Raw genomic sequence first — 25,608 nt, 5'->3', positions numbered from 1 at the left:
ATACCATTCTCACTTTCAGATTCTTCAGAATTTATCAACCTCATTTTGTCACAGGACATCCTAGATGTAGGTGACTTAGAATGACAAGTTTAGCTAAAAGCTGTAAACTCTTCTCCTTTGCAACATATTTTGAATAACCTTTCTGCATTAAAAACAAGAATAACAAAAAACCTACAGTCTGTTATAGACATTTGGAGCATCTTCAGAAAAAACAGGAGATTTTGAATTTAAACATTGTCCCCAATCACAGGCTCCAGTACTCAAGGGGCCCATCTGGTGATTTTGTCTCCTTGTGAGCTCTCATTATCTTGTAATAAACTATGACCTTTTAAAGTAGGACAGCCATGGATTTCAATCCTAGATCCATCATTAATCCTATATAACCTTGGGAAATTATGGACTAATTTAGCATCTTACTATTGTCACCAAAAGTTAGCCAGAGAAAGACAAATATCATATGATATCACTTATATGTGGAATCTAAAAAAAGAGTACAAATGAACTTATTTACAAAACAGAAATAGAATCACAGATGTAGAAAAAAAACTTCTGGTTACTGGGTGGGGGGAGAGGCGGGAGGTATAAATTGCGAGATTGGGATTGACATATATACACTACTATATATAAAATACATAACTAACAAGAACCTACTGTATAGCACAGGGAACTCTACTCAGTACTCTGTAATGACCTATATGGGAATAGAATCTAAAAAGGAGTGGATATATGTCTATGTATAACTGATTCACTTTGCTGTACAGCAGAAACTAACACAACAGAGAGATTGGTTCAAGATGGCGGAGTAGAAGGATGGACGCTCACTCCCCCTTGCAAGAGCACTGGAATCGCAACTAACTGCTGAACAATCATCAACAGGAAGACACCGGAATTCACCAAAAAAAGATACCCTGCATCCAAAGACAAAGGAGAAGCTGCAGTGAGATGGTAGGAGGGACGCAATCACAATAAAATCAAATCCCATAACCACTGGGTGGGTGACTCACAAACTGGAGAACAATTATACCACAGAAGTCCACCAACTGGAGTGAAGGTTCTGAGCCCCACATCAGGCTTCCCAAGCTGGGGGTCTGGCAACAGGAGGAGGAATTCCCAGAGAATCAGACTTTGAAGGCTAGCGGGATTTGATTGCAGGACTTCGACAGGACTGGGGGAAACAGAGACTCCACTCTTGGAGCGCACACACAAAGTAGTGTGAGCATTGGGACCCAGGGGAAGGAGCAGTGACCCTATAGGAGACTGAACCAGACCTACCTGCCAGTGTTGGAAGGTCTCGGGCAGAGGCGGGGGTGGCTGTGGCTCACCGTGGGGAAAAGAACACTGGCAACAGAAGTTCTGGGAAGTACTCCTTGGCATGAGCTTTCCTGGAGTCCTCCATTAGCCCCACCAAAGAGCCTGTAGCCTCCAGTGCTGCATTGCCTCAGGCCAAACAACCAACAGGGAGGGAACTCAGCCCCACCCATCAGCAGACAAGAGGATTAAAGTTTTGTTGAGCTCTGCCCACCAAAGCAACACCCAGCTCTACCCACCACCAGTCCCTCCCATCAGGAAACTTGCACAAGCCTCTTAGATAGCCTCATCCACCAAAGGGCAGACAGCAGAAGCATGAAGAACTACAATCCTGCAGCCTGTGGAACGAAAACCATATTCACAGAGATAGATAAAATGAAAAGGCAGAGGGCTATGTACCAGATGAAGGAACAAGATAAAACCCCAGAAAACCAACTAAATCAAGTGGAGATAGGCAACCTTCCAGAAAAATAATTCAGAATAATGACAGTGAAGATGATCCAGGACCTCGGAAAAAGAATGGAGGCAAAGATCAATATGATACAAGAAATGTTTAACAAAGACCTAGAAGAATTAAAGAACAAAGACCTAGAAGAATTAAAGAACAAACAGAGATGTACAATACAATAACTGAAATGAAAAATACACTAGAAGGAATCAATAGCAGAATAACTGAGGCAGAAGAATGGATAAGTGACGTGGAAGACAGAATGGTGGAATTCACTGCCACAGAACAGAATAAAGAAAAAAGAATGAAAAGAAATGAAGACAACCTAGGAGACCTCTGGGACATTAAACACACTCACATTAGCATTATAGGGGTCCCAGAAGGAGAAGAGAGAGAGAAAGGACCCAAGAAAATATTTGAAGAGATTATAGTCAAAAACCTCCCTAAAATGGGAAAGGAAATAGCCACCCAAGTCCAGGAAGTGCAGAGAGTCCCAGGCAGGATAAACTCAAGGAGAAACACAGCAAGACACACAGTAATCAAATTAACAAAAATTAAAGACAAAGAAAAATGATTAAAAGCAACAAGGGAAAAATGACAACATACAAGGGAACTCTCATAAGGTTAACAGCTGATGTCTCAGCAGAAACTCTACAAGCCAGAGAGAGTGGCATGATATAGTTAAAGTGATGAAAGGGAAGAACCTACAACCAAGATTACTCTACCTGGCAAGGATCTCATTCAGATTTGATGGAAAATCAAAAGCTTTACAGACAAGCAAAAGCTAGGAGAATTCAGCACCACCAAACCAGCTCTACAACAAATGCTAAAGGAACTTCTCTAAGTGGGAAACACAAGAGAAGAAAACAAGCTACAAAAACAAACCCAAAACATTTAAGAAAATGGTAAAAGGAACATACATATCGATAATTACTTTAAATGTGAATGAATTAAATGCTCCAACCAAAAGACACAGGCTTGCTGAATGGATACAAAAACAAGACTCATATATATGCTGTCTACAAGAGACCCACTTCAGACCTAGGGACACATACAGGCTGAAAGTGAAGGGATGGAAAACGATATTCCATGCAAATGGAAATCAAAAGAAAGCTGAAGTAGCAATACTCATATCAGATAAAATAGACTTTAAAATAAAGAATGTTACAAGAGACAAGGAAGGACACTACATACATAATGATCAAGGGATCAATCCAAGAAGAAAATATAACAATTATAAATATATATGCACCCAACATAGGAGCACCTCAATACATAAGGCAAATGCTAACAGTTATAGAAGAGGAAATCGACAGTAACACAATAATAGTGGGGGACTTTAACACCTCACTTATACCAATGGACAGATCATCCAGACAGAAAATTAATAAGGAAACACAAGCTTTAAATGACACAATAGACCAGATAGATCTAATTGATATTTATAGGACATTCCATCCAAAAACAGCAGATTACACTTTCTTCTCAAGTGTACATGGAACATTCTCCAGGATAGATCACATTTCGGGTCACAGATCAAGCCTCAGTAAATTTAAGAAAACTGAAATCTTATCAAGCATCTTTTCCGACTAGAACACTATGATATTAGAAATAAATTACAGGGAAAAAAATGTAAAAAACACAAACACAAGGAGGTTAAAGAATACATTACTAACTAACTAAGAGATCACTGAAGAAATCAAGCGTGAAATAAAAAAATACCTAGAGACAAATGACAACGAAAACATGATAATCCAAAACCTATGGGATGCAGCAAAAGCAGTTCTACAAGGGAAGTTTACAGCAATACAAGCCTACCTCAAGAAACAACAAACATCTCAAATAAACAATCTAACCTTACACCTAAAGGAACTAGAGAAAGAAGAACAAACAAAACCCACAGTTAGTAGAAGGAAAGAAATCATAAAGATCAGAACAGAAATAAATGAAATAGAAAGAAAGAAAACAGTTGCAAAGATCAATAAAACTAAAAGCTGGTTCTTTGAGAAGATAAACAAAATTGATAAACCTTTAGCCAGACTCATCAAGAAAAAGAGGGAGAGGACTCAAATCAATAAAATTAGCAATGAAAAAGGAGAAGTTACAACAGACACCGCAGAAATACAAAGCATCAAAGGAGACTACTACAAGCAACTCTATGCCAATAAAATGGACAACCTGGAAGAAATGGACAAATTCTTAGAAAGGTATAACCTTCCAAGACTGAACCAGGAAGAAATAAAAAATATGAACAGACCAATCACAAGTAATGAAATGGAAACTGTGATTAAAAAACTTCCAGCAAACAAAAGTCCAGGACCAGATGGCTTCACAGATGAATTCTATCAAACATTTAGGGAAGAGCTAACACCCATCCTTCTCAAACTCTTCCAAAAAATTGCAGAGGAAGGAACACTCCTGAACTGATTCTACAAGGCCACCATCACCCTGTTACCAAAACCACACAAAGATCCTACAAAAAAAGAAAATTACAGACCAATATCACTGATGAATATAGATGCAAAAATCCTCAACAAAATACTAGCAAACAGAATCCAACAGCACATTAAAAGGATCATACCCCATGATCAAGGGAGATTTATCCAAGGAATACAGGATTCTTCAATGTATGCAAATCATTGTGATACACCATATTAACAAACTGAAGAATAAAAACCATATGATCATCTCAATAGATGCAGAAAATGCTTGTGACAAAATTCAACACTGATTTCTGATAAAAACCCTTCAGAGAGTGGGCATAGAGGGAACCTATCTCAACATCATAAAGGCCATATACAACAAACCCACAGCAAACATCATTCTCAATGATGAAAAACTGAAAGCACTTCCTCTAAGATCAGGAACAAGACAAGGATGTCCACTCTTGCCACACTTATTAAAAATAGTTTTGGAAGTCCTAGCCACAGCAATCAGAGAAGAAACAGAAATAAAAGGAATACAAATTGGAAATGAAGAAGTAAAACTGTCACTGTTTGCAGATGACATGATACTATACATAGAGAATCCTAAAGATGCCACCAGAAAACTATTAGAGCTAATCAATGAATTTGGTAAAGTTGTAGGATACAAAATTAATGCACAGAAATCTCTGGCATTCCTATACACTAACAACAAATGTCTGAAAGAGAAATTAAGGAAACAATCCCATTCACCATTGCAACAAAAAGAATAAAATACCTAGGAATAAACCTACCTAAGGAGGCAAAAGACCTATACTCAGAAAACTATAAAACACTGATGAAAGAAATGAAAGATAGCATAAAGATATGGAGAGATATACCATGTTATTGGATTGGAAGAATCAATATTGTGAAAATGACAATACTACCCAAAACAATCTACAGATTCAGTGCAATCCCTATCAAATTACCAATGGCATCCTTCACAGAATTAGAACAAAAAATTTTACAGTCTGTATGGAAACACAAAAGACCCCGAATAGCCAAAGCAATCTTGAGAAAGAAAAACAGAGCTGGAAGAATCAGGCTCCCCAACTTCAAACTGTAATACAAAGGTACAGTAATCAAGACAATGTGGTACTGGCACAAAAACAGAAATATAGATCAGTGGAACAGGATAGAAAGCCCAGAGATAAACCCACGCACCTATGGTCAACTAATCTATGACAAAGGAGGCAAGGATATACAATGGAGAAAAGACAACCTCTTCAATAAGTGGTGCTGGGAAAACCGGACAGCTACATGTAAAATGATTAAATTAGAACACTCCCTAAAACCACACACAAAAATAAACTCAAAATGGATTAAAGACCTAAATCTAAGACTGGACACTATAAAACTCTTAGAGGAAAACATAGGAAGAACACTCTGACATAAATCACAGCAAGATATTTTTTGACCCACCTCCTAGAGTAATAGAAATAAAAACAAAAATAAACAAATGGGACCTAATGAAACTTAAAAGCTTTTGCAAAGCAAAGGAAACCATAAACAAGACGAAAAGACAACCCTTAGAATGGGATAAAATATTTGCAAACGAATCAACAAAGGATTAATCTCCAAAATACATAAACAGCTCATACAGTTCAATAGTAAAAAAACAAACAACCCAATCAAAAAATGGGCAGAAGACCTAAATAGACATTTCTCCAAAGAAGATATACACACTGACAACAAACACATGAAAGGATGTTCAACATCACTAATCATTAGAGAAATGCAAGCCAAAACTACAATGAGGTATCACCTCACACCAGTTAGAATGCACATCATCAGAAAATCTACAAACAACAAATACTGGAGAGGGTGTGGAGAAAGAGAACCCTCTTGCACTGTTGGTGGGAATGTAAATTGATACAGTCACTATGGAGAACAGTATGGAGGTTCCTTAAAAATCTAAAAATAGAACTACCATATGACCCAGCAATCCCACTACTGGGCATATACTGTGAGAAAACCATAATTCAAAAAGACACATGCACCCCAATGTTCATTGCAGCACTATTTACAATAGCCAGGACATGGAAGCAACGTAATTGCCCATCGACAGACGAATGGATAAGGAAGATGTGGTACATATATACAATGGAATATTACTCAGCCATAATAAGGAATGAAACTGGGTCATTTGTAGAGACGTGGATGGACCTAGAGACTGTCATACTGAGTGAAGTAAGTCAGAAAGAGAAAAACAAATATCGTACATTAATGTATATATGTGGAATCTAGAAAAATGGTACAGATGAACCAGTTTGCAAGGCAGAAATAGAGACACAAATGTAGCGAACAAACATATGGACACCAAGGGGGGAAAGCGGGGGTTGGGGGGGCTGTTGGTGGTGGGATGAATTGGGAGATTGGGATTGACATATATACACTAATATCTATAAAATAGATAACTAGTAAGAACCTGCTATATAAAAAAATTAAATTCAAAAAAAAAAAAACCGGACAGACTAAGCACAGGTGAGGATGTGGAGAAACTGGAACCCTCATGCACTGTTGGTGGGAATGTGTAGCCACTTCTTAAAAGTCTGCAGTTCCTCAAATGGTTAAACAGTTACTATATGACAAGAAATGCCACTCTTAGGTATACATCTAAGAGATATGAAAACATTAAGTCCACACAAAAACATGTACATGAGTGCTTATAGTAGCATTCTTTTTTTTTTTTTTTTTTTTAAATTTTATTTATTTATTTATGGGTGTGTTGGGTCTTCGTTTCTGTGCGAGGGCTTTCTCCAGTTGCGGCAAGTGGGGGCCGCTCTTCATCGCGGTGCGCGGGCCTCTCACTATCGTGGCCTCTCTTGTTGCGGAGCACAGGCTCCAGACGCGCAGGCTCAGTAACTGTGGCTCACGGGCCCAGTTGCTCTGCAGCATGTGGGATACTTCCCAGACCAGGGCTTGAACCCGTGTCCCCTGCATTGGCAGGCAGATTCTCAACCACTGCGCCACCAGGGAAGCCCAGTAGCATTCTTTATAAAATCCAACAGATAGAAGCAACCCCACTGTCTATAAACTGATGAATGGATAAATAAAATGTGGCACATCCAAACAATGGAAAATTATTCAGCAATAAGAAGGAACAAGTAATAATACAGGCTATAACAAGGATGAACCTTGAAAACATTATGCTAAGTGAAAGAAGCCAGTCACAATAGACCACATATTGTTATTATTTCATTCATGTAAAATGTCCAAATGCATAGAGAGAAAAAGTAGATAATAAAAAATAAATTATAAAAAGAAACTAACACAACATTGTAAATCAACTATACTCCAAGAAAAATTAATTTAAAAACATAAATAAAACCATATGCTTTATGTTAGAGACCATTTAATGACTTTGGAGAATTTAAAATAGATAAAAAACCATAAATAGTTTAAAAAAAAAACCCAAAAACATAAAAACCAAATATCTATCACAGAAGAACACTGTGCAACTCCAAAGAATCCTACCCAATCTGCAAATATACCCAATAACAAACAATAAAATAATCTAAGACAAAAGGAAATCGAGGGTGTCAGTAGATAAGAAATTACCCACTGCAAAGGAAAACAGAAGGGGGCAAACAGGCCGAGGCTCCTGTGGGCTGTTTACTGATGGTTTGACATTGCTTTTTAAGGTAGCTGCCCAGTATAGAACACAACAGTTCCATCTAGATTTCCTCCTTCAACTTTTATCATAACTAAAATAACAATCACTAAAATAAATTACATTTGGGTAACAAGCTTTATAAACATAAAGATTTCTCACTAAAGAGGTATTATAAATCACAAAACACATTAGTCAATTTTACCTTTCTGGAACAATCTGTATTTTGAATAAATACTAAAGTACAATGCAGTTGGTAGAGTTATGATTATTCAAACACCACTGATTGCTAATAGTTTTTAATTTTGAAAAATTTCCCAACTTTTTAGTTTGTCAAATTGAACACCCAAAGAATACAGTACAGGAAAAGATAACCTTTAATTTAGAAATAACTGACATTCCATTGACATTTCATATCCCTTCCTAAAGTATCTGTCAAATATTCTCACTTTGTCCTTCCTCAGTAATCACTAGGAGGGGTCTGTTAACTGGGAAGACAAGAGATGCATACCAGAACGGATGACAATGTGACCTTTAGAGGACAGTCATGGATTTCATCCTCAGCTTTGTCATTCATCCTGATGATGCTGGAAAATGTTTTGACCTCTCTACACCTAAGTTTCTTCAATTTCAAAATGCAAAGGACTCTTTCATTGGCTCTTGTGATGAATAATTGACATAATGCATATAAAGTAGTGAGTATATATGTTCGTTGAGAAAAAATTACACAGAGAATGACTTAAGGTTTTTAGATTGTGACACACACACTACTGTGAACTAGAGCAGACTGGTTCAAACTTTTTTTTTTTAATTTATTTATTTAATTTATTTATTTTTGGCTGTGTTGGGTCTTCGTTTCTGTGTGAGGGCTTTCTCTAGTTATGGCAAGTGGGGGCCACTCTTCATCGCGGTGCGCGGGCCTCTCACTATTGCAGCCTCTCTTGTTGCGGAGCACAGGCTCCAGACGCGCAGGCTCAGTAGTTGTGGCTCACGGGCCTAGTTGCTCCATGGCATGTGGGATCTTCCCAGACCAGGGCTTGAACCCGTGTCCCCTGCATTAGCAGGCAGACTCTCAACCACTGCGCCACCAGGGAAGCCCTGGTTCAAACTTTTAAAAACAGATTCTAGGGAGGGCTTCTCTCTCTCTCCCCCGCCCCTCCCTCTCACTCCTTCCCTCCTTCACTCCTTCTTTCTTCTCATCTACTTCTCACCCTCCATTTCACTTCCCTTTCTGTATTGATAAATTCCTTTTCCAGCTATTAATGGATAAATGGCTAGACACATTCAGGGTAGTTTTAAAATTAGAAATTATCTTTTCATTATCAGGTAACTGTAGATGCCTTTAATTTTGATATTAAAATGTGTGAAAGATTTATTAAGTTTTTTTTCTGGCCACGCACATAAAATGATTCAACACAATATTTACCCTCTTGTCACCAGTGCTTCAATCTATTCATATAACACAGATACTTCTCACTTATTTTCCATAGTGATGCCAATATAAGTCATGTAATTTTTTAAAATTTATTTATTTTATTTATTTATTTTTGGCTGCGTTGGGTCTTCGTTGCTGCACGCAGGCTTTCTGTAGTTGCGGTGAGCGGGGGCTACTCTTCGTTGCAGTGCACAGGCTTCTCATTGCGGTGGCTTCTCTTGTTGTGGAGCACAGGCTCTAGGCACGCGGGCTTCAGTAGTTGTGGCACGCAGGCTCAGTAGTTGTGGCGCACGGGCTTAGTTGCTCCGCGGCATGTGGGATCCTCCCGGACCAGGGCTCAAAGCCGTGTCCCCTGCATTGGCAGGCAGATTCTTAACTACTGCGCCACCAGGGAAGCCATATAATGTTTTAAAAATAACAAAATTCAGTATTAAGCAAAGTAGGTTATTAGGAAATACCTAGTACAACTCTCATTGTACAGATAATGAAAAGACTTCCAAATGGGTGGCTCTTAATACCCTTTTTGATTCTTTTATTGTTTTTAAGATAATTCCAGAAGAAATGCAAGACAGATGTGTGTTCCATGTACCATCCTGAACTAGATGACTTCATATAATCTTATACTCATAATTTCGTTGGAAGGACAACACATCCACTAACATAATCTGAAAATCATTAGACCACATACCTATTCCTGCTTCCAAAATGCTATATCATTGGTTGTTTTTCATGGGTCTGGCATCTCTCTCCCTCTGGCTACTGTGAATTCTCCTACTTTATAGGGAGCCCTGAGAATAATTCTTCCAGACAATCATTAAAGTTGTTCATTAAAAGTTGTTCATTAATAAATGCATGTTTATCAAAACAGAAATGCAGCCAGAAGCTTCCTTCTGCTTTCTATTCCCAGCTGTTCAAGTTAAAAATGACTGACGATACGGCTGATTTAGTATTTTTACTTTCAAGTCAACTTTTGGTGATTGGGTAGGAGCCCTGGGGGCACTAGTAATATTCTATTTCTTATAGGAATGGTAGTTTTCATGATTATGTTCATTTTTTAAAAATTCACATACAAAAAATTCACTTCTCTGAACACTTACAATTTATGTACTCTTTGCATGTATATTTTACTTTGATAAAATTTAAAATTAAAAAAATTATTTTAAAAAGAAAATAAAATTATATAACATTAAAAATTTTAAATGTGCTTTTCAAGAAGTTATCTGGTTTAGAAAAATCACAGGAGATAACTGAAAAGATAAATGTGCTTACATGAAAGTGAGAAATATTTTACTGGATAATTTTTAGAATATTAACTCTAATTTGGCCAGTGAAAGTACATCAAGGGAAACACATTGTGCTTTTTAAATTAAAAGAAATTACTTCATTTCTATCTTTCATATAAATGTTAAATAAACATTAAAATAATTATGTAGGTCTATAAAGAGTGATATGGGAAGAATTCCAAGAGTTATTAAGTAAAAAAAGTAAGTTGCAAAGAGGTGTATATTGCATGACCTATTTGGGGATTTTGTTTCTAGTTTTTCTAAGTAGGTTAGTTTTTGCCTTACTTTGAACTTTATATAAATGAAACTATAAAGCATGATTCTTGTATGTCAGTAAAGAAATACAAATGTTACCAAATGCAGGGAAGAATAAGATCAAGTGAAATATTCCCAAAACTGTCAGTGGAATTTATATTTGATGACTGAGATAATGAGAGATCTTCTATCACTATATTATATAGTTTCATAATATTTTCTTATGACTGTGCATTGATTTGATAATCAGGAGAAAGAATTCCAGCTCTTTCGTGTTAGAAGTTTTCTCATTTATTCTGGCACTTGGGGATTTCTCTTTCTCTTACTGAGCAGAGCTATGAACATATATAATTCTTTACAAATATTTTAACCACCATTTCTATTTGCTTTTCATGAAAAGAGGTTCCACATTAGAACTGAGTGTCCTATTTATTTTCTATCTTTCCAGTATAGCAAAAGTTCTGTTCCCTCTGAAGATACTCTTTTTCTAGTAATGTTAGATTTTTGTTTCTTTTCTTATATCTGCTCTCTTCCTTTGTAACAAAGGAAATTGTGCCGGGAGAAGAAGTAGAAATATGTTTCAGGCTATCACCTTGATTTAATGGCCCATAATATTTATTAAATTCACTGACTGTATCTAAATTCCTGGGGTGAGCCCTAGAGAAACAAGATGAGACAGATTGTGTGGTTGTGAAGATATGGAAAAAGAAGAGCTGAAGAACTACATTCATTGACCAGATTTTCACATGCAGGTCACAGTGCAAAGTGCTATAAATTACTACATTTTATCCTTACAAAAATCCTATGATATAGATTTTATTCTCTTTATTGGTTTTGTTTAGTTTTGCAGACAGCTGTAACAAATGATCACAAACTTGGTGGCTCAAAACAACAGAAATTTATTCTCCAGAGTTGTGGAGGCTAGCAGTCCAAAGTCAGTAGCACAGGTCCCAAAATCAAGGTGTCAAGAGGGCCATACTTTCTCCAGAGGCTCTGGAGGAAAATCTATTTCTGGCCTATTCCAGCATTTGGCAGCTGCTAGCATTCCTTGGCTTACAGCCATATCACTCCAATCTTTAAGGTCAGCATCTTCACATCTCTTTATGCTCCATCTTCACATTGTATTCTCTCTGTGTTTCAGATTTCCCTCTGTCTCTTTATTACAAGGATACTAGTGTTTGTCTTTAGGGCTCATCCTTTTTTTCTTTCCAATTTCTCCCTTTGGGGATAGTAATGTCTATAATATGGTTGTCCCACCATCGTATTTTGGAAGCAGATAATCTGTCTGACTGCACGGATTCAGAGCTGAAGAGGAATTTTGCCTCCAGATGAACCATACTTCAAGTCTCACCCATTATCTGATTTAGATGATACTTAGGTGAAATTTTGGACTTTGAGTTGATACTGGAATTGATTACGACTTTTGGGGTTATTGAAATCAGGTGACTGTATTTAGCATGTTACAAGAACATGAATTTGGAGGGCTGGAGGGTGGAATGTTATGGGATGAACTGTGCCCGCACTTGGACCAAAGTCATACATTAAAATCCTAATCTCCAGTACCTGAGAAAGTGACTGCATTTAAAAATAGGGTCTTTATGGAGAGGACCCAAATGTCCATCAACTGATGAATGGGTAAATGAAATGTGGTCCTTCCGTTCAATGGACTATGATTAGCCAACACAAGGAATGAAATACGGATACAGGCTCAACATGGATGAACCTCGAAAACATTACGTTCAGTGAAAGAAGTAAATTTTACAATTTACATAAATTGTAAAATTCCATTTACAAAAGTGTCCAGGATAGGTAAATCCATAATTGTAGAGAGTACCTCTGTGGTTGCCAGGCACTGGGGGACCTAGTGGGATGGCACTGACTGCTAGTGGCTATGGCTCCCTTTCTGGGGACAAAATGTTCTAAACTTAGATTATGGTAATGGTTGCACCACTTTGTAAATATGCTAAAACCACTGAATTGTACACTTTAAGCAGGGAGCTTTCGGGCATGTAAACTGTATCTCAATAAAATTGTTTAACAAATAAAAAAAATAGGGTCTTTGAAGATGAAATTAAGTTGAAATGAGGTTATTAGTTTATGCCCTAATCCAATATGATTAGTATCCTCACAAAAAGAGGAAATTGGGACACAGACACACACAGAGTGAAGACCATGTGAGAAGACAGGGAGAAGATGGTCATCTATGAGCCCCAAGGAGAGAGACCTCAGACTTTGGATAGTAGCCTCCAGCATTGTGAGAAAATAAGTTTCTGTTGTTTAAGCAACTCAATCTGTTGCCCTTTGTTATGGCAGCCCCAGTAAACTACTACACTCCATCTCAAGATCCTAACATAATCATATCTGCAAAGTCTCTGCCATGTAAGATAATATTTACAGGATCTGTATATTAGGACCTGATAGTTTTGAAGGGCAATTTTTCAGCTGATCACACTTTCATTTTACAAATGAAGAAATAGAGTTTGAGAGGTTCAGAACAACTGGCTTTACATTATCTATTTATAGTTGAAGGCAAGATTTAACAAAAATATAGGACACATAAAAACTAGTGTATTAGAAAAAACTACTTTAAGAGATTAACCAAGATGGCGGAGTAGAAGGACGTGCACTCACTCCCTCTTGCGAGAGCTCCAGAATCACAACTGGCTGCTGGACAATCATTGACAGGAAGACCCTGGACTTCACCAAGGAGGATACCCCATGTCCAAGGACAGAGGAGAAGCCACAGTGAGACGGTAGGAGCGGCGCAATCAGAGTAAAATCAAATCCCATAACTGCTGGGTGGGTGACTCACAGACTGGCGAACACTTATACCACAGAAGCCCACCCACTGGAGTGAAGGTTCTGAGCCCCACGTCAGGCTTCCCAACCTGGGGGTCCGGCAACGGGAGGAGGAATTCCTAGAGAATCAGACTTTGAAGTCTAGTGGGAATTGATTGCAAGACTGTGACAGGACTGGGGGAAACAGAGACCCCACTCTTGGAGGGCACACACAAAGTAATGTGTGCATCGGGACCCAGGGGAAGGAGCAGTGACCCTGGGGGAGACTGAACCAGACGTACCTGCTGGTGTTGGGGGGTCTCCTGCCGAGGCAAGTGGTGGCTCTGTTTCACCGTGGGGATAAGGACACTGGCAGCAGAGGTCCTGGGAAGTTCTCCTTGGCGTGAGCCCTCCCAGAGTCTGCCATTAACCCCACCAAAGAGCACGGGTAGGCTCCAGTGTTGGGTTGCCTCAGGCAAAACAACCAACAGGGAGGGAACCCAGCCCCACCCATCAACAGTCAAGTGGATTAAGGTTTTACTGAGCTCTGACCGCCACAGCAACAGGGAGGGAACCCAGCCCCACCCATCAACAGTCAAGTGGATTAAGGTTTTACTGAGCTCTGACCGCCACAGCAACAGTCAGCTCTACCCACCACCAGAGCCTCCCATCAAGCCTCTTAGATAGCCTCAACCACCAGAGGGCAGACAACAGAAGCAAGAAAAACTACAATCCTGCAGCCTGTGGTCCAAAAACCACAGTTACAGAAAGACAGAGAAGATGAAAAGGCAGAGGGCTATGTACCAGATGAAGGAACAAGAAAAAACCCCAGAAAAACAACTAAATGAAGTGGAGATAGGCAACCTTCCAGAAAAAGAATTCAGAATAATGATAGTGAAGATGATCCAGGACCTCGGAATAAGAATGGAGGCAAAGATTGAGAAGATGCAAGAAATGATTAACAAAGACCTAGAAGAATTAAAGAACAAACAAACAGAGATGACCAATACAATAACTGAAATGAAAACTACACTAGAAGGAATCAATAGCAGAATAACTGAGGCAGAAGAACGGATAAGTGACCTGGAAGACAGAATGGTGGAATTCACTGCTGCAGAACAGACTAAAGAAAAAAGAATGAAAAGAAATGAAGACAGCCTAAGAGACCTCTGGGACAACATTAAACGCAACAACATTCGCATTATAGGGGTCCCAGAAGGAGAAGAGAGAGAGAAAGGACCAGAGAAAATATTTGAAGAGATTATAGTCGAAAACTTCCCTAACATGGGAAAGGAAATAGCCACCCAAGTCCAGGAAGCGCAGAGAGTCCCATACAGAATAAACCCAAGGAGAAACACGCCGAGACACATAGTAATCAAAGTGGCAAAAATTAAAGACAAAGAAAAATTACTGAAAGCAGCAAGGGAAAAACGACAAATAACATACAAGGGAACTCCCATAAGGTTAACAGCTGATTTCTCAGCAGAAACTCTGCAAGCCAGAAGGGAGTGGCATGATATACTTAAAGTGATGAAAGGGAAGAACCTACAACCAAGATTACTCTACCCGGCAAGGATCTCATTCAGATTCGATGGAGAAATCAAAAGCTTTACAGACAAGCAAAAGCTAAGAGAATTCAGCACCACCAAACCAGCTCTACAACAAATGCTAAAGGAACTTCTCTAAGTGGGAAACACAAGAGAAGAAAAGGACCTACAAAAACAAACCCAAAACAATTAAGAAAATGGTCATAGGAACATACATATCGATAATTACCTTAAACGTGAATGGATTAAATGCCCCAACCGAAAGACATAGACTGGCTGAATGGATACAAAAACAAGACCCATATATATGCTGTCTACAAGAGACCCACTTCAGACCTAGGGACACATACAGACTGAAAGTGAGGGGATGGAAAAAGATATTCCATGCAAATGGAAATCAAAAGAAAGCTGGAGTAGCTATACTCATATCAGATAAAATAGACTTTAAAATAAAGAATGTTACAAGAGACAAGGAAGGACACTACATAATGATCCAGGGATCAATCCAAGAAGAAGATATAACAATTATAAATATATATGCACCCAACATAGGAGCACCTCAATACATAAGGCAACTGCTAACAGCTATAAAAGAGGAAATCGACAGTAACACAATAATAGTGGGGGACTTTAACACCTCACTTACACCAATGGACAGATCATCCAAAATGAAAATAAATAAGGAAACACAAGCTTTAAATGAAACAATAGACCAGATAGATTTAATTGATATATATAGGACATTCCATCCAAAAACGGCAGATTACACGTTCTTCTCAAGTGCGCACGGAACATTCTCCAGGATAGATCACATCTTGGGTCACAAATCAAGCCTCAGTAAATTTAAGAAAATTGAAATCATATCAAGCATCTTTTCTGACCACAACGCTATGAGATTAGAAATGAATTACAGGGAAAAAAACGTAAAAAAGACAAACACATGGAGGCTAAACAATACGTTACTAAATAACCAAGAGATCACTGAAGAAATCAAACAGGAAATAAAAAAATACCTAGAGACAAATGACAATAAAAACACGACGACCCAAAACCTATGGGATGCAGCAAAAGCGGTTCTAAGAGGGAAGTTTATAGCTATACAAGCCTACCTAAAGAAACAAGAAAAATCTCAAGTAAACAATCTAACCTTACACCTAAAGAAACTAGAGAAAGAAGAACAAACAAAACCCAAAGTTAGCAGAAGGAAAGAAATCATAAAGATCAGAGCAGAAATAAATGAAATAGAAACAAAGAAAACAATAGCAAAGATCAATAAAACTAAAAGTTGGTTCTTTGAGAAGATAAACAAAATTGATAAGCCATTAGCCAGACTCATCAAGAAAAAGAGGGAGAGGACTCAAATCAATAAAATCAGAAACGAAAAAGGAGAAGTTACAACAGACACCGCAGAAATACAAAACATCCTAAGAGACTACTACAAGCAACTTTATGCCAATAAAATGGACAACCTGGAAGAAATGGACAAATTCTTAGAAAGGTATAACCTTCCAAGACTGAATAAGGAAGAAACAGAAAATATCAACAGACCAATCACAAGTAATGAAATTGAAACTGTGATTAAAAATCTTCCAACAAACAAAAGTCCAGGACCAGATGGCTTCACAGGTGAATTCTATCAAACATTTAGAGAAGAGCTAACACCCATCCTTCTCAAACTCTTCCAAAAAATTGCAGAAGAAGGAACACTCCCAAACTCATTCTATGAGGCCACCATCACCCTGATACCAAAACCAGACAAAGACACTACAAAAAAAGAAAATTACAGACCAATATCACTGATGAATATAGATGCAAAAATCCTCAACAAAATACTAGCAAACAGAATCCAACAACACATTAAAAGGATCATACACCACGATCAAGTGGGATTTATCCCAGGGATGCAAGGATTCTTCAATATACGCAAATCAATCAATGTGATACACCATATTAACAAATTGAAGAATAAAAACCATATGATCATCTCAATAGATGCAGAAAAAGCTTTTGACAAAATTCAACACCCATTTATGATAAAAACTCTCCAGAAAGTGGGCATAGAGGGAACCTACCTCAACATAATAAAGGCCATATATGACAAACCCACAGCAAACATCATTCTCAATGGTGAAAAACTGAAAGCATTTCCTCTAAGATCAGGAACGAGACAAGGATGTCCACTCTCACCACTATTATTCAACATAGTTCTGGAAGTCCTAGCCACGGCAATCAGAGAAGAAAAAGAAATAAAAGGAATACAAATTGGAAAAGAAGAAGTAAAACTGTCACTGTTTGCGGATGACATGATACTATACATAGAGAATCCTAAAACTGCCACCAGAAAACTGCTAGAGCTAATTAATGAATATGGTAAAGTTGCAGGTTACAAAATTAATGCACAGAAATCTCTTGCATTCCTATACACTAATGATGAAAAATCTGAAAGAGAAATTATGGAAACACTCCCATTTACCATTGCAACAAAAAGAATAAAATACCTAGGAATAAACCTACCTAGGGAGACAAAAGACCTGTATGCAGAAAACTATAAGACACTGATGAAAGAAATTAAAGATGATACCAACAGATGGAGAGATATACCATGTTCTTGGATTGGAAGAATCAACATTGTGAAAATGAGTATACTACCCAAAGCAATCTACAGATTCAATGCAATCCCTATCAAATTACCAATGGCATTCTTTACAGAGCTAGAACAAATCATCTTAAAATTTGTATGGAGACACAAAAGACCCCGAATAGCCAAAGCAGTCTTGAGGCAAAAAAATGGAGCTGGAGGAATCAGACTCCCTGACTTCAGACTCTACTACAAAGCTACAGTAATCAAGACAATATGGTACTGGCACAAAAACAGAAACATAGATCAATGGAACAAGATAGAAAGCCCAGAGATTAACCCACGCACCTATGGTCAACTAATCTATGACAAAGGAGGCAAAGATATACAATGGAGAAAAGACAGTCTCTTCAATAAGTGGTGCTGGGAAAACTGGACAGCCACATGTAAAAGAATGAAATTAGAATACTCCCTAACACCATACACAAAAATAAACTCAAAATGGATTAGAGACCTAAATATAAGACTGGACACTACAAAACTCTTAGAGGAAAACATAGGAAGAACACTCTTTGACATAAATCACAGCAAGATCTTTTTTGATCCACCTCCTAGAGTAATGGAAATAAAAACAAAAATAAACAAGTGGGACCTAATGAAACTTCAAAGCTTTTGCACAGCAAAGGAAACCATAAACAAGACGAAAAGACAACCCTCAGAATGGGAGAAAATATTTGCAAATGAATCAACGGACAAAGGATTAATCTCCAAAATATATAAACAGCTCATTCAGCTCAATATCAAAGAAACAAACACCCCAATCCAAAAATGGGCAGAAGACCTAAATAGACATTTCTCCAAAGAAGACATACAGACGGCCACGAAGCACATGAAAAGATGCTCAACATCACTAATTATTAGAGAAATGCAAATCAAAACTACAATGAGGTATCACCTCACTCCTGTTAGAATGGGCATCATCAGAAAATCTACAAACAACAAATGCTGGAGAGGGTGTGGAGAAAAGGGAACCCTCTTGCACTGTTGGTGGGAATGTAAATTGATACAGCCACTATGGAGAACAATATGGAGGTTCCTTAAAAAACTAAAAATAGAATTACCATATGACCCAGCAATCCCACTACTGGGCATATACCCAGAGAAAACCGTAATTCAAAAGGACACATGCACCCGAATGTTCATTGCAGCACTATTTACAATAGCCAGGTCATGGAAGCAACCTAAATGCCCATCAACAGACGAATGGATAAAGAAGAAGTGGTACATATATACAATGGAATATTACTCAGCCATAAAAAGGAACGAAATTGAGTCATTTGTTGAGACGTGGATGGATCTAGAGACTGTCATACAGAGTGAAGTAAGTCAGAAAGAGAAAAACAAATATCGTATATTAATGCATGTATGTGGAACCTAGAAAAATGGTACAGATGAGCCAGTTTGCAGGGCAGAAGTTGAGACACAGATGTAGAGAATGGACATATGGACACCAAGGGGGGAAAACTGCGGTGAGGTGGGGATGGTGGTGTGCTGAATTGGGCGATTGGGATTGTCATGTATACACTGATGTGTATAAAACTGATGCCTAATAAGAACCTGCAGTATAAAAAAACAAACAAAACAACTAATACTAAACTTTCATTGGGTTATTTGTATGGAAATATGTTAATATAAATGTTTCAGACATTACATGAAATTTCTAAAAATCTTATATTTGTATTTGTATGGAAATATGTATGGAAATATGTTAATATAAATGTTTCAGACATTACATGAAATTTCTAAAAATCTTATATTGGTATTTGTATGGAAATATGTATGGAAATATGTTAATATAAATGTTTCAGACATTACAGGAAACTTCTAAAAATCTTATATGTTCTGGTATAATGTTATAAGTAATAATCCTAGTTATTACTTTAAAATATATATCTCAGAAATAACTAATTTTCTTGTCAACTGCATTATTATGAACTTTCATCAATCTTTAACCATGGTCATTTTTAAGTCTTGTGTCATTTACAGACAGTTCTGGGTGTACTCTGATGATTTTGCAAATATGTTCCTATAAAAGGGTTTCATCTTCAAGAAATTCATGGAAAAGACTCTGACAAGTACAGGTTTCTGGTAACTGACTGTACTGCTGAACTGAATGAATAAGCATTTTCAGAACTCTAATGAAAAACTGATGAACTCATAAAAGTGCTAACAAAAGATCAAGATGAAAAAAAAAATTAATTACATGGGACTGAGTGAACTGATGAGGATGAGTATAATTTTTGTGACTTTCTGTCTGAATTAAAAAAAAAAAAAATCCCACAAGGACTCAGAGGCAAAGAATATACAAATCAATTTTCACTGCAAAGTAAAGGAGCTGTTACAGTGGAGGATTACTGGACTGAATGTCAATATTATGACATAGTATGAGTGTGTTTCATGTTTGGTAATTGCAATCATTGTTGCTTTTGTTGTGGTCATCCATGTACAATGCTTGGTGTCAGTCTATTTCTCTCTTGTAAAAATAAAATACAGTGTGTGTGTGTGGAAAAAAAAAAAACCCGTGAAACAAAGACAAAAAAAAAAAAAGAATGTTTAAATTAAAACAACAAATTAATACAATTATCCTGGAAGAGGTATTTTTACAAATTCCTCAAATTTCTGCCTTTTCCTATATATCTTTTGATGTTTGATTTTTTAAAATGTATTCTTTCCCCAGGAAACAATATTTACTGAGATTTCATTTTTAAATCAAAGCTAAGTTTGTGTGCATGTATGTATAAATATTCTTAAATCTTAATTCCTCATAGAAGCTTTTATTTTTAAAAATATATAGATTTTATCAGTAATATAAAGAATAACTTATTTATATTTTATTTAAATAATATAAGGAATCAAGAATGATTTTACTTGACTTCACTCACCCATTCAACTCTACATTTTGATAAGAAAATTTGGATTTTTATATACAGATAATATACCTTAGCATTATTTGTTACCTTTATAATAAATTTTATAAGCGGATATAGCAACTCTCCAGATGGGGTTTTGGTTACTAGGTTTTGTAACTAGGTTTTCTGGTTCTTGAACCAAGACTTCCCATTTGGAAGGATGTTGCTGTTAGTTTTTGATTCCTGAAAGCCACATCTCTCCAAGGGGTAGTGGAAATATTCTCCTATTTCTTCCTATGGTTGCAATTCACAGCCCTTTTGTGATTTGATGAGTGAAGATTCCTTTTATATATTGCAGATAATTAAATCTAAACTGAAGTTTTAGAACTGTAGTGATGTTGTGTATATGTGTGCATTTTCATGAATGTTTCAATGGAAAATTAAGGTGACAGTTCAGGTTCCACTAGTAAATAGCCATTACTGCATCCTAGAAATTTGTATTTTCAGACAGAATAGCTTAAAATACCCTGGAAGAGCCATCATAAAAAAGATGTTTTGGAAAAAACAAACAAACAAAAAACTCAACTATAACATAAATGGTGACTATATTTTCACTATTTACTCTTACTTCAAATATCACAGCTGTTTTTGATCACAATGTTTCAAGATAAAACCTGCCTATTAGGAAAATTCTATGGCCCATTTTTCTTCCTTAAATGTTAAGTAGTTTAAAGAAAATATCTTTACTTATATGGAAGTTACTCTCTGAAAACCAATAAACATAGCTGTGCTTTGAAATATCTTATATAGCTTATTTGAGAACTACATTATTAAAAGCACAACACTTTCAATGAATTTTGGAACTATATATAATAAACCTGAACTACGTCCAACATATTGTCAGGTCTCTGGAACACAGCTGGTAAACAACAAACCATAATCAAGTAAAAAGATACTCTAAAAGGAATAGCTATATAATCACTAAAACAAAAGAAACATTTACCTAGACTGTAACTTAATATGCTTCCTTCAAGTATATGAATCCAACTTCCTGACCTTTTTCTTTTTCACTAGGCAAGGTTGATGCTGTGCAATGGTTTAATTCTTTTGGAATTTTACTTTAAATTTGAGTATAGGGAGCATTTCTCTGAGCAGTGGATTCTTTTTCCAGACTCTTTTAAATTATGACTATTGATGATACCTGCCGAAGAACCCATATGCTTATTGGGCAAGTTGGGGAGGGTCTAGAAAATCAACCAGTAGTACAGAGATAAGATAAACTATTTTTACATGAGTGATTAGAGTTTGTATTATTTTCCTCTTTCATAACAACTTTCTCAGATTATATATATATATATACAATTTACAAATAAAGATTACATTTTTGGGGAATTGGTAAAAATAGGTATCTTCCAGCTTGAGAAGTTATAACAGAACCAGTAGTAAAAATAAAATCTAGAGAAATTCCCAGTACTTCAATGTTCTTACATCTGCTACCAGTTGTCTATGCCTCAGGCATACTTAGAACTGGAAGATTTCTACCCATATTCAGTGCAAAAGACTATCTCATCGCATCTTTTACTTAAAATTTAAAAATCACCTTGTTTGTATGCAGTACACTGGGCTATGCTCAGGAGAATGACATGAACAGAAAACTATAAGAGAGCTTAGTATATGAGAACAAATTCAACTTTCCATAGGTTTTCTACAGTGAATTTTCTTCAAAGAGAGTAAAAGCTAAAAGCTAGTTCCTTCTGTATAGAAGAAAGGAGGTCATACTGAAAGGCCAAGAATCTGCTCTAATTAAAACACTAGCAGTAATGGCACTTAAATCCTCATTTTCTTATGAACTATGTGAAGAATACACACACACGATTTTCCAAGCATTGTGTCTTGTCATCACTGTCAGTAAATTGTTCATCTCTCTCAAACCTCAATGCTTTGAGCTTCCACATGATTTTTTGCTATTAAATGGAGATGTAAAATGAGAAATAGCCTATATGCTCAATTTATGTATATTTCAGTATATGATAAGTAGCAGAGTCTTGATTTGGGGGACAGATTATAAAGTATTACAATAAATCTAGGCTTATAAAGGAGTAACACAAAGCCATATGCATTGCACTTGTAAAAAAATCTTGTTTGTACCAGGCTTTAAAAAAGTCAAAATAGAATTGGCACTAGAATTGTGATTTTATGCCACTATGATAAAATAAGGGGAAAAAAAGAACGATAAGTACTGATAAGATTATGGATTTCAATATGGTCATCAAAGTCAAACTCTAGGAAACTTACTAAGTTGTTAGTACCTAGAAATCTATGAACACACATATTTTCTAAGAAACACATATCATTCCTCAGGTAGAGGTTCCCTCATTTCATCCCCATATTATAGAGCTTCTTTTTTTCACTTGTATAAACATTTAGGTTAGATGAAATGATGACAGAAATCAGTAACAAGTAACAAACAGTGGGTAGCACTACATATATTGCATATAAAATGTTAGGAGATAACATGAGCAAAATTATGTCCTAAAACATATAGAAATTTAATGTAAAACCCCGTTGGAAAATCCCATGGCTCTGTCGATCACACAAGAATCAATGCCCTACTATATATAAAAATAGATAACCAATAAGGACCTATTGTATAGCACAGGGAGCTCTACTCAATACTCTGTAAGGGCCTATATGGGAAAAGAATCTAAAAAAGTGTGGATATATGTATAACTGATTCTCTTTGCTGTACACCTGAAACTAACACAACATTGTAAATCACCTCTACTCCAATAAAAATTATATAATTAATTAACTAATTAAAAAAAGAATCAATGCCCTTTGATGAGTGCACTGTGTGACTGAGGACAAACGGGAGATAGGACTGACCTCCTTTCACCGAAAATCATGCAAACCTGTCCTGTTTAACTTAGCATAGACTTATTTTTCATATTTTTATTCATGACTACTGTCCAAATGCAAATAATCTGCATTCTACTTTGTCCATATATCCTCAGTCTAGTGCTCACTCATCGCAAATCTAAGACTTTGCCTGCTCTAGTTCCCCAGGCAACAGCCTGAGAATTTACTAAAAAAAAAAAAAAAAAAAAAAGGAATTTCTCTCAAAATCTTTTCTTTTCACAACTTTCTTATCCAAATTCTCCAGTGTAAAATGGCAGACCTAGATTCTTTGTCTTACTTCCTCATCTGATACTCTGAGAGAATAAGAGATGGGTCTTGTTATTGAATCACTTGGGGTTTTCTGCTCTGGAGGTTAGCCATTAGTCAACAGTTTGTAATGATTTTTTTTCTCCTAAGGCTCACTGGGCTCAGACATGTGCAGAATGAATGAACTCACAGATTGTATTAGTTGCCCTCCTTCCCCTTCCACCTTTCAGATCACAAACATCAGTGATGACCATGTGAGACTGTATGGCCCTTAACTTTATCAAATAATAATTTAATTTCTGGAAATAAAGGTGAGGCATATAATGGGAGCCAATAAATACTTCAGCATCTAAGGTCTAGCTTATGCTTTAGAATTATGCTTTTCTCACTGTTATAAATTAAGGCAAAAGTAACAGAATTAAAGTATGGATTACAACACATCATGAGAATCAAATTGTAGGAAGATTTTGGCATTGTGGGTATGGGAGAAACTCTGATACACATCTTTGTTAAAAAAAATTGATACACTGATGAATTTATAGATACCACTAATGTCTGTAGTTCTAAGTACACTCCACACAAAAAGTATGGTTAGCCAGAAACACATTTCTATTATTCTTCAGGATCTTTACTATACTAATATTACTGTAAGTAAGCAAACAAACAAATCATAAAACATTTGAATCAGAGCTAAATCTTACTTAAAACTATAAATTCATTAGATACGACGTTAAGTTGGATAAGGTACATATGTAAGAAAACTTTTGCTAAATAACTTACTCATTCAAACTGAAAATGAAACAAAGTGGTCTCTTTACAGTATGACTTTTTAAAAGGTATGTAATATAGAGTGAAATTTACGTAAAAATTAAAATTTTCTGTTAAAAATGTAAAGCCCTATAATAGAGTCAATGTTAAAAAAAGACATGATGGAACTAATTCTCTCAAGGAGCTAACTCTTTCAAACTTAACAAATCTAATTCTTGACCTTGCATTCTCTTTCTCAGAACAATTCTTTTTCTTATCTCATTTGAGGCCCTTAGACATTCTATATTTGCTGTTTATCACTCCACTGAAACCTCTCTATAAAATCAACCAAATTTCCAAATTCATAAACATAGAGGAAATTTTTCAGTCCCTTTTCCTTAACCATTCAACGGCATTTCGCATCATTCACCACTCATTCCTTCACATAAACCTCTCCTCCCTCAGTCTTTGCTCTCTCTTAGAGGTCTCCTTCTCCTCAGCCTGTCCTTTACATGGTGTTAATCCTCTGGTTTTCTGCCTTCTGCTCCTCTTTGTTTTTTCTGAGAAATCTTAAACTTTCCTTCTGCTTTAGCTTTCACAATCATGCCAAATGTGATGCAGAAGCTTAGAATTTATTGCCACTTTATCCCCTGCTACATGCCCATGATTTAAAACAGAATCTGTTTGTAAGTCCTTCCAGATTTGTTCATTCTCCAAATCCATCACACTGTGAACTTAAAATAGAGTTCATTTCCCCAGATGAAGTTTGACAGTCATGGGCAAATCTCCATCAAGGATTTGGGAATGACTCCAAAGAAATATAAACTAAGTGCTCCTCACAGTGTCTTTTGCCAGGATATAGCTCACAGGTGGTTTGACAACTTTATATTAAAGAATACCAACTATGCATAGAACATCATTACCAGGAGCTCTGGGCGTTTCACATTAATAGTTGAAATCAAAGGAAAGCAACGAAAATATTCTTAAGAATCAGTCAAATCCAGGTAACTTTCTGGTTTGGGCAGCCTGTTTTCTGCATGTGTGTGGTTCATGTGTATCTGTGTTTTCTGTGCTTGC

The sequence above is a fragment of the Balaenoptera acutorostrata genome, chromosome 2 (genome assembly GCF_949987535.1).
Source record: "Balaenoptera acutorostrata chromosome 2, mBalAcu1.1, whole genome shotgun sequence".
NCBI lineage: Eukaryota > Metazoa > Chordata > Mammalia > Artiodactyla > Balaenopteridae > Balaenoptera > Balaenoptera acutorostrata.
The sequence above is the reverse complement of the archived record's forward strand: the minus strand, read 5'-3'. Positions refer to the sequence as shown.